The sequence below is a fragment of the Lepidochelys olivacea genome (genome assembly GCF_965140295.1).
Source record: "Lepidochelys olivacea isolate rLepOli2 genome assembly, chromosome: 6".
In the NCBI taxonomy this organism is placed as follows: Eukaryota; Metazoa; Chordata; order Testudines; family Cheloniidae; genus Lepidochelys; species Lepidochelys olivacea.
The window spans coordinates 56,794,863-56,808,028 of record NC_140416.1 but is presented as its reverse complement, the minus strand read 5'-3'; the positions used below and the strand labels follow the sequence as shown (position 1 = coordinate 56,808,028).

The window sequence follows — 13,166 nt, the reverse complement described above, 5'->3', positions numbered from 1 at the left end:
AATGGGTCCAGTGTGAGGAGAGATTAAAGAGGCTAGGACTTTTCAGCTTGGAAAAAAGGAGACTTTTTCCAAGCTGAAAAGTCCTAGAAGGTAGGAGAGACCACTATCATGACCACTGCCTCCGACTCTCAATCCTACACCCCAATCCCGGACACCTGCCTCTTTTGCGGCATGAGGGAAACCCTGGTGCACATCTATCTGGAGTGCGCCAGGCTGCAGCCCCTATTCCGGCTCCTCACGAATATTTTGTTAAGATTTTGGTTGCAACAGGCCTGTTTGACAGAGAGAAATCTAGGTTTGGGAGTCTTATTGGGATCCAGGAAGATTTTGGCCCCACTAAGTCGCAGGACCTCCTGGTCAACCTCCTCCTGGCCCTGGCTAAAGTGGCCATCTATAAAACCAGGGTGAGGAGGTTGGCCGATGGAGTCTCCTGTGACTGTGGGGCCTATTTCCGATCCTCTGTTCGTTCACGCCTCCGGGCAGAGTTCCTCTGGGCGGCGTCCACTGACTCCCTTGATGCCTTTGAGGAGCAGTGGGCGCTGTCCGGGGTTCTCTGCTCGGTGTCCCCATCAGGTTCCCTTTGTTTGACCCCTTGACCGCACTCCTGTCCCTGTTGTTCATTAGTTGTCCCCCCTAATTATTTGGTTTTCCAGGTCTTGTGGACTCCCCACCCCTTAGGCTGGGGGGGATCCTTTAGCAGTAGGCGGGCTTTGCCTGCCCACTTCCTGGATCCCCATAAGACTCCCAAATCTAGATTTCTCTCTGTCAAACAGGCCTGTTGCCACTCTAATTTCCACAAAACTGGGCAACTTCTGGTGCCCAGGTGTCACAGGGTCTCTGCAGGCTTCCTCCCTCTTGAGCCTGCGCCCGGTGTCTAGGCTGGTATAATAAAGAATCTTCCATGCCTTCTTCTGCTGGATCACCCAAGTGTCTTTATTTACAGTGTTTGTGCAGTTCCTAGATCTCCCAACAGCTAGTGCCCCACAGACCCTCCCCAGGGTCTTCTGGCTTTTGAGGCATCCTTCTTTGGTAAGGAGACAGCAATACCACCATCCCATCTCCTCCCAGGATAGCTTACTCACTGAGGTTTGCCTGGGGCTTTTATAGCCCTCTTGTGCCTCAGCCCAGCTGTCAGTACTTAGCTCAGCATGTTCCTCTGAGCCAGCCCTCATTAGGGCTTGCAGCTGGGCTCTCTGCTGAATCCCTGTGTCTCTACCCCTGGCCTCCTGGCCAGAGAGCAGGCTGCAGCCAGCATTTTGGCAGGGCCTTAAAGGGGTTTACCCCTGCCCTGCCACACCAGGGGATAAGAAATAGGAGGAAAACAGAAGAGAGGGATGGGGAATAAGAGAGAGTGACAGTAATGCTTATTGGAAAATAATATACTTCTTTTTTTTGCTAAGTCATCCTCCCTCTCTCTCTCTCTTCTACTGTCTGTTTCATCAACTTGTTGCATCTTGCCATAACTTAGATCCGTGGTTTTCAAACCGTGGGTCACAACTCAGAATGGAAGGGACTGGATCATGGCAGCTCTGATGAGCACCGCTGACCAGGCCGTTAAAAGTCCTGTCGATGGTGCTGCCCAGCTAAGGCAGGCTGCGACACTGCGCTGTGCCCTGGAAGCAGCCAGCAGCAGGTCTGGCTCCTAGACAGGGGAGGCCATGGGGATCTGCGCATTGCCCCCACCCTGAACACCGGCTCCGCACTCCCATTGGCTGCTTCCCGGCCAATGGGAGCTGAGGGGGGGTGCCTGCGGGTGACAGCCACGTGGAGCCACTTGCACACCTCCACCTAGGAGCCGGACCTGCTGCTGGCCGCTTCCAGGGCATAGCGCTGACTGCGGTACCAGGACAGATGGGAAGCTTGCCTCTGTACCTCGGCTGCGCTGCTGACTGGGAGCCGCCAGAAGTAAGCCCATGCCCCAATCCCCTGCCCCAGCCCTGAGCCCCCCCCCAATCCTGGAGCCCCCTCCTGCACCGCAAACCCCTCATCCCTGGCCCCACCTCAGAACCTGCACCCTGCAGCCCAGAACCCTGACCCTATCCCACACCCCAACCCTCTGCCCCAGCCCAGAGCCCCCTCCCAAACTCTGAACTTCTCATTTTTGGCCCCATCCTGCAGCCCTCATCCCCGCACCCCAAGCCTCTGTCCCAGCCTTGAGCCCCTCCTACACCCCAAACCCCTCATCCCCAGCTCCACTGGGTCGCAGGCATCAAAAATTTTCTTCAACTGGGTCGCCAGAAAAAAAGTTGGAAAACCACTGACCTAAACTGTATGCTCTTGGGAGCATGGACTCTTTACAGTATGTCTGTCTAGCCCCGAACGCAATGGGGCCCTGACTGATGCCTGCTGGTTCTGTTGCAATACAAATAAATAAATTATAATAATAATAAAGGAGGAGAGAGATTTGGTACTGGGTTGAGAAATGGGCAGGAAAATCATGAGGATTCCAAAGACCAGCAGAGAAATGTTTTTATTTCCATTAACAGCAGTAACAGCCTATCTGCATACAGTGGCCAGGAAGGAAGGATGATACCATAGTACATTGCCTACATAAAAACATAAATTAGATACTGGGACCGGGGTCTTAATTCACTAGATAGTCACTTCAAAATAAATGAGCTCAACTATTGATATTGAATATCTCAGTCTAGTCCCCATATGTCCAAAACCCAAATACTTCGGCAGGATTTACTGTCTTTACATTTAAGATAATGGAACACTAGGGTCAAGACTGAGGTGCAGCAGTAAAGCTGGATTAGGGAACCCAGAACTGGATTATCAGGTGATACCAGGAAGTATTTAGGGGTATCAACAGAGATGTGAAGGTGCAGGGGGGAAGGACTGAAATAGTGGATGGGGTTCACAGCATGTCAGGAGCAAGGACTTTAGGAGCTCTGTGTGAGGGATGCCTGCACAACATTTGGCCATATTTTGCCTGGCTCTAGTCAGCATGACCACTGCACTTCTTCTATTTGGGCCAAATTCAATTAAACACTGAAGAAAAGAAGAAACTCCATGTGCTGCAACAGTTTGTAAGGAAGCCGAAAATCTTCTGTAAAGCTGCAGAATGAAAAATAATGGGTGGGATGGATTAAAAGGTCTGTGCAAATGAGAGAGGATCTGTGTGACAGCAAGAGAGCATGTGAGAGGGCGTGTGACAGTCTGTGTAACAGAGTGCATGTGTAGATCTAATTCCCTCTGAGGCATTAGTCCAAATGTGGAGTTGAACTTTCTGCAGACTTTGTGCTGCCAAGCATTGTCCCTTCTCACAGCCTCTGACATCACCACAAATGCTCAGCTGGAAAACAGTCCTGGAGTCAGGCACAGTCTGCTGATTCTGGGCCAGCCAGTGAAAGGGCTGCACTCAGAGCACACCCATCAGATGGGAAGCAAGAGCCCCCCATTCCAACAGGAAGTCTCCAAATACTCAGTAGATTTAGGTGCCTCCAAATGCCCCATCCTTAACACAATCCAGTCCAGCATGGGCCACAGGGTCAATAACATTACATGTATCAGTCCTTCTGGAATTCCAGCCAAAATGAGCTCAAATCTCACATTTACGTATTAGCGGAAGAACTGATCTGAGGATCAAATAAACTGAGAACAACTACATCATGGGATCAAAACAACAGGGAAATTTACCTGTATTTAGGTAAAAAAAAAATTTTTTTTTTGAGTAATAATGTCCACAGATCCATTACAATAGGTTCTTAAGCCTGCTCGCAGCTGGGGTGCAGAACCAGAAAGGTCAGTCACACGCAGCAGAGGAATGCCCCACTGCCTGAACTTCCCTTCAGTTGAGACAACTTCCACAGCCAGAATGACATAGTTCTGTTTTCCCAAAGTACAGATTGTGCTAAACATATTTTGAAGAAAATACAATTATAGTTTCCCCTAATGAAATAAACTGAATCTTTTAATGCCAATTTTCTGGATGATCCTTTTGTATTCAGAGTGGACTGGATCTGTGAAACTTATTACTTGAAGAAAGGAAATTTTCCTATTCTTCATCCTGCTAAGGTCCACAGATTCATTGCAATGGGATTTTCACAGTGGTATGTCTCCAGAGTAGGAAGTAAGATCATCCTTTAAATATAGACATCCATAATACATTATATTATCCTCTATTCTTCTCTGGGCATTAAGGTGTGGAGAAAACCTGCTGAAAATTAACAAAGGTTAAAGTCTGAATGTCCAATATATAGTGTTTTGGAGAATGTATGTCTTGATGGCCATGTGGCTACCTAGCAGATCTCATTACAGGAGACACAACTTCCCTGACCTAAGATTGCCAATGTTCCTAAAGACTGGATTTGATGCTTAACAGAAGGAAAAGTATTTCTTGAATTTTACTTGGAAATGAATGCTATAACAGTTTTAAAGGCTACTTGTCTGAATTAAAGGTACAATACTGGATCCCACCAAAGAAAGCTATCTACTTCTAAAACTCGTCTGATTGGTGGTAATAGCTATTAGGAAATCTATTTAATGCAAAAGAAGTGTGATATCATATCTGCCACAGGGATTCCATTTGGGTAAGACTGCAAGAATCAGAATGACGTTCCAGAGTCAGGCTCTATAACCTTGTGGGGCTGACATCACAGTAGTTTACCCTAAGAAGACATTTAACATAATTTGTACAAAACTTCCTTTTCTTGACCATACCGAGAACATTATAGTTCAGAGACTTGATCATTTGCTTGGGCACTCTCATACAACCACATTACAACACGTCTGGAGGAAATCCAAGATTATGCTTCATTGGCTTAATGTGGTAATTAAACCACGCATTTTACTTCAACCACTACACTGTACTAAGTTCTACTTGTTGATGTTTTTCTGGAGTCCATAGGAATAATCACTTCATCCACGTATCCATTTTGGATACTATCTGGTACTGTTTGGAGGATTGGTTTTTGCAATTGCAGACCCCCTCAGTGAGATGGAGACATCAGAAGATAGCCATTTCCTCACAAATTGAAAGTCTAGCATCACTTGGAGTCTAACTCCAGATAAGGCTCCTTGAGAGTCTTGCAGATAGCTCTGGGACAAGAGCAGCTACTGACTCACCCAGTATCCTGAATTTGTTCCAGCTAGGTTGGGCATTTCACAGGTCCAAAAATAACTGGTGAATTTCCTGGTCAAATATTGGTCAAAGATTGCCAAATAACATAAAAAATGATCAAATATTTTGAAGCACTAATTTATTAGATTTAAATACTAGACCATCCCTGACAGGTTGTCATAAATATAAAGGGAAGGGTAAACACCTTTAAAATCCCTCCTGGCCAGAGGAAAAACCCTTTCACCTGTAAAGGGTTAAGAAACTAGGATAACCTTGCTGGCACCTGACCAAAATGACCAATGAGGAGACAAGATATTTTCAAAAACTGGAGGGAGGGAGAAACAAAGGCTCTCTGTGTGTGTGTGAGATGCTTTTGCCGGGGACAGAACAGGAATGGAGTCTTAGAACTTAGTAAGTAATCTAGCTAGATATGCGTTAGATTCTGTTTTCTTTAAATGGCTGAGAAAATAAGCTGTGCTGAATGGAATGGATATTCTTGTTTGTGTGTCTTTCTGTAACTTAAGGTTTGGCCTAGAGGGATTCTCTATGTTTTGAATCTAATTACCCTGTAAGGTATTTACCATCCTGATTTTATAGAGGTGATTCTTTTACTTTTTCTTCTGTTAAAATTCTTCTTTTAAGAACCTGACTGCTTTTTCATTGTTCTTAAGATCCAAGGGTTTGGGTCTGTGTTCACCTATGTAAATTGGTGAGGATTTTTATCAAGCCTTCCCCAGGAAAGGGGGTGTAGGGTTTGGGGAGGATTTTGGGGGAAAAGACGTTTCCAAGCGGGCTCTTTCCCGGTTATATAACTGTTAGACACTTGGTGGTGGCAGGGATAAAAGTACAAGGGCAAAAGGTAAAATAGTTTGTACCTTGGGGAAGTTTTAACCTAAGCTGGTAAAAATAAGTTTAGGAGGTTTTCATGCAGGTCCCCACATCTGTACCCTAGAGTTCAGAGTGGGGAAGGAACCTTGACACAGGTATTTGTCCAACCTGTTCTTAAACACCTCCAATGATTGGGATTCCACAACCTCCCCTGGAAGCCTATTCCAGAGCTTTACTATCCTCAGAATTAGGAAGTGTTTTCCTAATATCCAACATAAATCGCCCTTGCTGCAGATTAAGCCCATTACTTCTAGTCCCATCTTCAGCTGACATGGAAAACAATTGATCAGAATCCTCTGTATAACAGCCCTCAACATAACTGTAGACTTATCAGGGGTCCCCTTAGTTTTCTTTTCTCAAGACTAAACGTGCCAAGTGTTTTTTTACTTTTCCTCATAGGTCAGGTTTTCTAAATCTTTTATTTTTTTGTTGCTCTCCTCCGAACTCTCTAATTTGTCCACATCTTTCTTAAAGTATGGAGCCCAAAACTGGACACTAACTCCAAATGAGGCCTCACCAGTGACAAGTAGAGGGGGATAATTATCTACCATTTTTTACATACAACACTCCTGTTTATACACCCCAGAATAATATTGGTCTTTTTAGCAACTACATCCCATGGCTGACTCATAAAATTTCTGATCCACTATAACCCCCTGATCCTTTTCAGCAGTACTACTGCCTACCTAGTTATTCCCCATTTGATTTCTCCTTCCTAAGTGTAGTGCTTTGCACTTATCTTTACTGAATTTCATCTTGTGGATTTCAGATCAATTTTCCAATTTGAGAAGGTCATTAGGAATTCTACTCGTCCTACAAAGTGCTAGCAACCCTCCCAGTGTGGCACCATATGCCAATGTGATAAGCATACTCTCCATTTCATTAGCCGAGACATTAATTAAAAAATTGAAGTGTCAGACCCAGGACAGACCCTTACAGACCACCAGTAGATGTGTGATTCTGAACCATTAATAACTAGTCTTTGAGTACAGTCTTTTGATCAATTTTCCAACCACCTTATTGTAATTTCATATACACCACATATTGCAGAGCACCCACCGGCAGCTCCCTGTCCCGCCCCCAGCCCCAGCTCACCTCCGCTCCGCCTCCTCCCCTGAACTCACTGCCCTGCTCCGCTTCTCTGCTGCCCCCCCACCCCGGCTTCCTGCGAATCAGCCGGGGGGTGGGGGTGAGAAGCAAGCGGCGGCTTCACACTCAGGCCCAGAGAGGCGGAGGTGAGCTGGGGGCAGGGGGCGCAAGGAGGGCCGCCTGCGCCACAACAGGTAACCCGGGGGGCGCACAGGGAAAGTGCTCCCCACCCCAGCTCACCTCTGCCACCCTGGGCCTGAGCGCAAAGCCGCCACCTGTTTCTCAGTCCTCCCAGGCTTCCCGTGCGAACAGCTGATTCGCAGGAAGCCGGGGGCGGAGGGGCGGGGGCGGGCGGAGAAGCAGAGTGGGGCGGCACGTTCAGGGGAGGAGGCAGAGCTGAGGTGAGCCGGGTGTGGGTGGGGAGCTGCCAGTGGGTGCTTTGCACCTACCAAATTTTCCCCGTGGGTGCTCCAGCCCTGGAGCACCCATGGAGTCAGTGCCTGAGGCGCCACTTCTGGCCAGTTGTTAAATTTAGAAGCCTTTTTAGAACCGGTTGTCCCCCGTGGAGTCGGCGCCTAAGGCGCCACTTTTGATGTGATCAGTGGGGGGAGCGGCCACTTCCCCTGCTCCCCCCCAGCTACGCTCCCCCGCCCCTAGGAGCCAGAGGAACCTGCCGGATGCTACCTGGGAGCTGCCCCAAGTAAGCACCGCTGGGACTCCCCACCTCGCTCCCTAGCAGGTGACAGGGGAGGGGGGTGGATGGGGCAGGGGTCCCGGGGGGGCGTCAAGGAACGCGGCGGGCTGGATGGGGCAGGAGTCCCGGGGGGGGTGGCAGTGAGGGGGCAATGACCCCCTCTTGGGGTGAGGAGGGAATCGGTTGTTAAGATTTTGGCAGCTCATCACTGCATATTGCTTCACATTTCTTATGAGAACGTCATGAGGGACAGTATCAAAAGCCTTACCAGAATCAAGATCTATCACATCTACAGCTTCCCCTCATCCAGTAGGCCAGGAACCCTGTCAAAGAAGGAAATTAGGTTGGTTTGACAAGACGTTCTTCGATTAAAAAATGAAAGAATGGCAACAAGATGCAACCAAAAAGGTAGGCCACCACCTACATCAGGGCATTTTTGCTGGAATATTTGACCACAACCAAATGATAAGTGGTCAATTTTGACATTATTTGACCAGGCCATTAACTGGCTTGCCAAGCCTAGTTCCAGCTACCACTTGTAAAAATAGCATTCTCCCTCTTGTTTTACTCCAAGGACAGCTTCATCTTGCCATATGATTTGTATTCTTTTCTACAGCCTCTGGCAGGAGAAAGGAAAAAGTAGATTTATAATCCTATTATTCTAAATAGTTTCAGCTTTCCATAAAGTTTCCCACTGTATCACTAAGAGAGCTGGAAACTGATATGCCCATGATGAAGGCCCCACATGTGTGCATGAAACAAATTTGTGTCTCACTATCTTTTTCAGAGAGAAGCCCACAGACTATGGGATTTTTAGGTTGATGGGGATCATATTTGCAATACTGACCATCCATGTTAGCATTGACTGTGAAAGCATGTGAAGAATGTCAAATACATTTCACACTTTTATTTTTATTGTTCTTGAGCTGCTGTTGACAGAGACCTTTCATGCCAATGGGAGGGGGCTGAGGTGATGCCTGCCTGGAGTCAGCTGCCTGTGAAGGGCCTGTATAGTGAGGACATTCTTTCAAGTAAAAATTTCCCCAGTTAGAAATGATGAGTCCCTGGCCACCACAGAATATAGCCACACTTATCTTTGACAGTGAGAGGTTAAACTTGGACTGGAGCACACTGAGGAACCTTCTGGCCTTATAAAATGGAGATGAGAGGACTAGAAAGAAACAGATGGTGGGCCAAGATGTTCCTTACTGCCTGCTTGTTCTTCCATATCTGGGCTCTTCCCCCAACTCTCATCACTCCATGGCCTCATCACTCCATGGCCAAGGGGAGGAGATGGGGACGAGGACAAGGCATGGCAACCTGCAGCAGCTGCAGCTAAGAACAATAACCTGGACGTTAAAGTGTTGCAATCCACAGTGGCAGCCAAAGACAACAGCCAGATGGTTAGGGCACTGTGACCCGCAGCAGCAGCCTGATCCTTACCTAATCTTTTAGGTGAGGCAGAAAATCCTCATTCTTCTATTATGGTATCTTCCCTAGGAACACACAGAGAGTTAAATAGCTATAGCATGTCTAGGGAAGCCCCAGACCTCCTAAGCATAGTTTCACAGGACTCTGTACTCTGCCTGAAAAGGTCTATCCTCTATTTTGTTTGTTTTAAAATATACATTTTATTATTTTTATCCCCTAACTTTCATTCAGAGAACTGGCTTTTCTCTACTAAGAAGAAAGAATTCCCTTTTTGTGTGTGTGAGCACACCCACAGGAATCAAAACAAGGACCCCTTCTATCTCTCTCTGGGAAGATACTGGCCAGGGGCTGAAGAACGGAGTCCCCAGAAAATCTAACCCTCTCTATTGCATGGGATCTACAGGGGCCAGATGGGTCTGTCTCTCCCCTGGAAGTCCACTGAAGAAATCAGCAGGGATCCCTGGAGGCTTATTACAGAAGTGGCAGCAGAGAAAAGGAACTGGACCCAAATGCCTCTTAGCACACTCTCTGGTGTTTATAAAGTAATCAATTCCAAGGCCAGAAGAGATCACTGTGATCATCTAGTCTGACCTCCTGTATCACACAGACCCCAGAACTTACCAAAATAATTCCTATAAAAACATCCAATCTTGACTTTAAAACTGTTAACAAGGCAGAATTGACCATAACCCTGGGTAAATTGTTCCAAGGGTTAATTACCCTCGCAGCAAAAAAATTTACACTTTATTTTCAGTCCAAACTCATCTAGCTTCAACTTCCAGCCATTGAATCATGTTATACTTTTCTCTGTGAGACTGAAGAGTGTATTATCAAATATTCGTTCCTCAGGTGGATGTTTTATAGACTGAAAATAAGTAACCCATTAACCTTTTCTTGAGCTCATTGAATCTACCACTTATAAGGCATGTTTTCTAATCCTTTAATCATTCTCAAGACTCTTCTTTGAACCCTCTACAATTTATCAACCTCTTTTTGAATTGTGGACACTGAACCGGACACAGTATTCCAGCAGTAGTTACACCAGTACCAAATACAGAGGTAAAATAACTTCTCTACTCCTTCTCGAAATTCCTGTTTATGCACCCAAGGATCACATTAGCCATTTTGGCCACAGCGTCGCACTGGGAGCTCAAATTCAGCTGATTAACCATCATGACCCACAAATCTTTTTCAGAGTTATTGCTTCACAGGATAGTCCCCCATCCTATAAATATGGCCTGCGCTCTTCATTCCTAGAAGCATATATTTACATTTAGCAGTATTAAAATGCATATTGTTTGCTTGCACCCAGCTTACTGAGCAACCCATATCTCTCTGTATCAGTGACTTGTCCTCTTCATTATTTGAAACTCCCCAATTTTTTGTGTCATCTGCTAACTTCATCAGTGGTGATTTTAAGTTTTCTTCCAGGTCACTGATAAAAATATTGAATAATGTAGGGCCAAGAACCCATCCTTCTGGGACCCCAGTAGAAACACACCTGCTCTATGAGGATTCCCCATTTATAACTGTATTTTGAGACCTCTCAGCCAGTTTTTAATCCATTTAATGTATGTCATGTTAATTTTATATTCTGATTTTTTAATTAAAATGTTGTGCAATACCAAATTAAACACCTTAAAAGGTCTAAGTGTATTATATCAACAGTATTACCTTCATCAACAAAACTTGTAATCTCATCAAAAAAGATATCAATTTTGACAAGATCTATTTTCCATAAATCCATATTGCATTAATTATATTACCCTCAATTAACTCTTTTTTAAATCAAGTCCCGTATCAATCACACCATTATCTTGCCTAGAATTGACATCAGACTGACAGGCCTATAATCACCCACGTGATCCCATTTAACCATTTTAAATATTGGCACATTAGCCTTCTTTCAGTCTTCTGAAACTTCACCAGTGTTCATAGATTTATTGAAAGTCAACATTAATGATCCAGCAAGATCTTAAGCCAACTCTTTTAAACTTCTTGGATGAAAGTTATCTGGGCCTGCTGATTTAAAAAAATGTCTAATTTTAGTAGCTGCTGTTTAACATCCTCCTGAGATACTAGTGCAATAGGAAGAGTATCATCTTATGGTATGACATTATTTGTTTTTTTCCCCCAAATACAGAACAGAAATATTTATAGAACGTGTCTGTTCTGCATTATCATCAATCATTCTACCATTTCCATCTAGTAATGTATCAATACCATTGTTAGGATTCTTTTTGTTCCTAATATACTTTAAAAACTCCTCCTTATTGTTCTTGATGCCATTGGAACATAGATTTCTCAATGGGTCCCTTTGCTTCCCTTATCAATTTTCCACTATTTCTAGTTTCTTATTATATTAATTAGTATTGACTCCTTTCTTCCATTTGTTATGTTTTTTTATAGCTACCTTCACTTCCCCTCTAAACCATGTCTTTTTAACCAGTACAGCCTTTTTCCTTGATTGAGGGTTTTTAGGCATCTAGTAAAGTGAGTGTTCTTGAACAATTCCAAATCATCATTCATATTTTTCTGATTAAATTATTCCTCTCAGCTGATCTGGCTCATAATTGTTTTCAGCTTTGCGTAACTGCCCTTTTTGATGCACCAAGTATATATATTACTGGTTTGGACTTCATTCTGTTTGCACATTATAAATGTGATCAAGTCATGATTGCTTGTACTTAAGCTACCATTAAGCAACCCTGTGTTGACAATGTCCATACTGTGTCCAGTGACTGAGGGGAGGAGGTAGCGGACCTCAGCAGTCAGGAGTGTGGCTGCTGGTATGGGCTGCAGGTACAATTTTTTATTTTCTATGTAGTGTGCTGCCCTTCTGGCTTCATACCCCTCTTGGGGAGTGCGGAAGGGGAAACTGCTTGCCCCTGGAGTCAGTTTTCCCAATTCTATCTGGTTCCTTCCATGCCTGGGGAAGGGGTGCCAAGCCAACTCCACCCAGACTGGGCTGATGAGGGAAGGTGCATTCTGCCTGTAGAGCCAGCTGAGCTCCCCAGTGAGACACTCAATACGGGGATGAAGCAGGAAGCAAAGACACTTCCTTTTCCCTCTGGCTTTTCTCTGAAGGGGCACCAGCTGCTGCAAACACTGCATGAGGGAAGCAGAGCTGAGGGGGAAATCTTCCCAAAAAGCAAATGCAGTCCTGGGACACAGCTGGGAATAGTAAGCCAAACTGTTAGTCAGAAATCTGAAATCAAGTCTGGAATTTCCCTCAGTAAAGCCCCGCAGCTGAAGCACCTGGCTGAGCAGCTGGCCCCTGAAAGGCAAAAAAAAAATGGAGGGAACTTCAGGGACAAAGGCATTCCCCTACTGCCAATGACTGGCAGGTCAGGTTCAGGCTAAAGAGCCCCATGTGACCAACAATGAAGAGCAAGTCAAATCTGAGACATTATTTCAAATATAGGTTAAAATGATCTTTTTGACAACATATGACTCAGCCTGCAACTCCCAGTTGTGCAGACAGTCTGTGCCCCACAGAGCTCACAATCAAGATTATGACAAGATGTAACTGGTGGATGAGACAGACAAATGGGGAATTTGGAGAACGGGAGGACAAGGACACAGGAAAGTTAACAAATTATCATACATTAAGCAGAGGTATCCACTCCCCACCTGACTAGGCAAGCAGTGAGCAGAGATCTCTGCTCTGCTTAATGTGTAACTAGTCAGCCTTACTGATACCTCACCCTTAGACACCACCACCCCAATGCATTTGTCTCATCCACATGTTATTTCTGGTCATAATCTAGACTGTGAGCTCTTTAGACCAAGGGTCATTTTTTTTATACCACGACTGTACAACACTGAGCACTATGTGTCCCTGATTCATGAAGCTTGCCTGCAATACAAATTAATAATGTCTCCAACTTTTCATTCAAACTAGGGGATTTAATCCCTTTCATTTCACTAGGGCCAGGTCTACACTAAAAAGATAAGTTGACCATGCTATGTCGCTCAGGGGTGTGAAAAATCCACCCC

The 13,166-nt window shown here is 45.2% G+C and overlaps 1 protein-coding gene across 7 annotated transcripts in view; it reads right to left on the bottom strand.

The window, feature by feature from the left end:
- NR1H3 (nuclear receptor subfamily 1 group H member 3) overlaps positions 1 to 13,166 on the bottom strand; it is a gene marked incomplete at its 5' end in the record, with an annotated part of 58,764 nt that overhangs the window by 38,593 nt on the left and 7,005 nt on the right. For 4 of the 7 annotated variants that reach the window (XM_084630935.1, XM_084630936.1, XM_084630940.1 and 1 more), the window contains one exon: positions 8,005 to 8,059. The exons of 2 other annotated variants lie outside the window; for them this stretch is intronic. Of the gene's footprint in view, positions 1 to 8,004; positions 8,060 to 9,179; positions 9,233 to 13,166 lie in introns of all 7 variants that reach the window. One more of the 7 variants, XM_084630934.1, reaches the window with a different exon arrangement.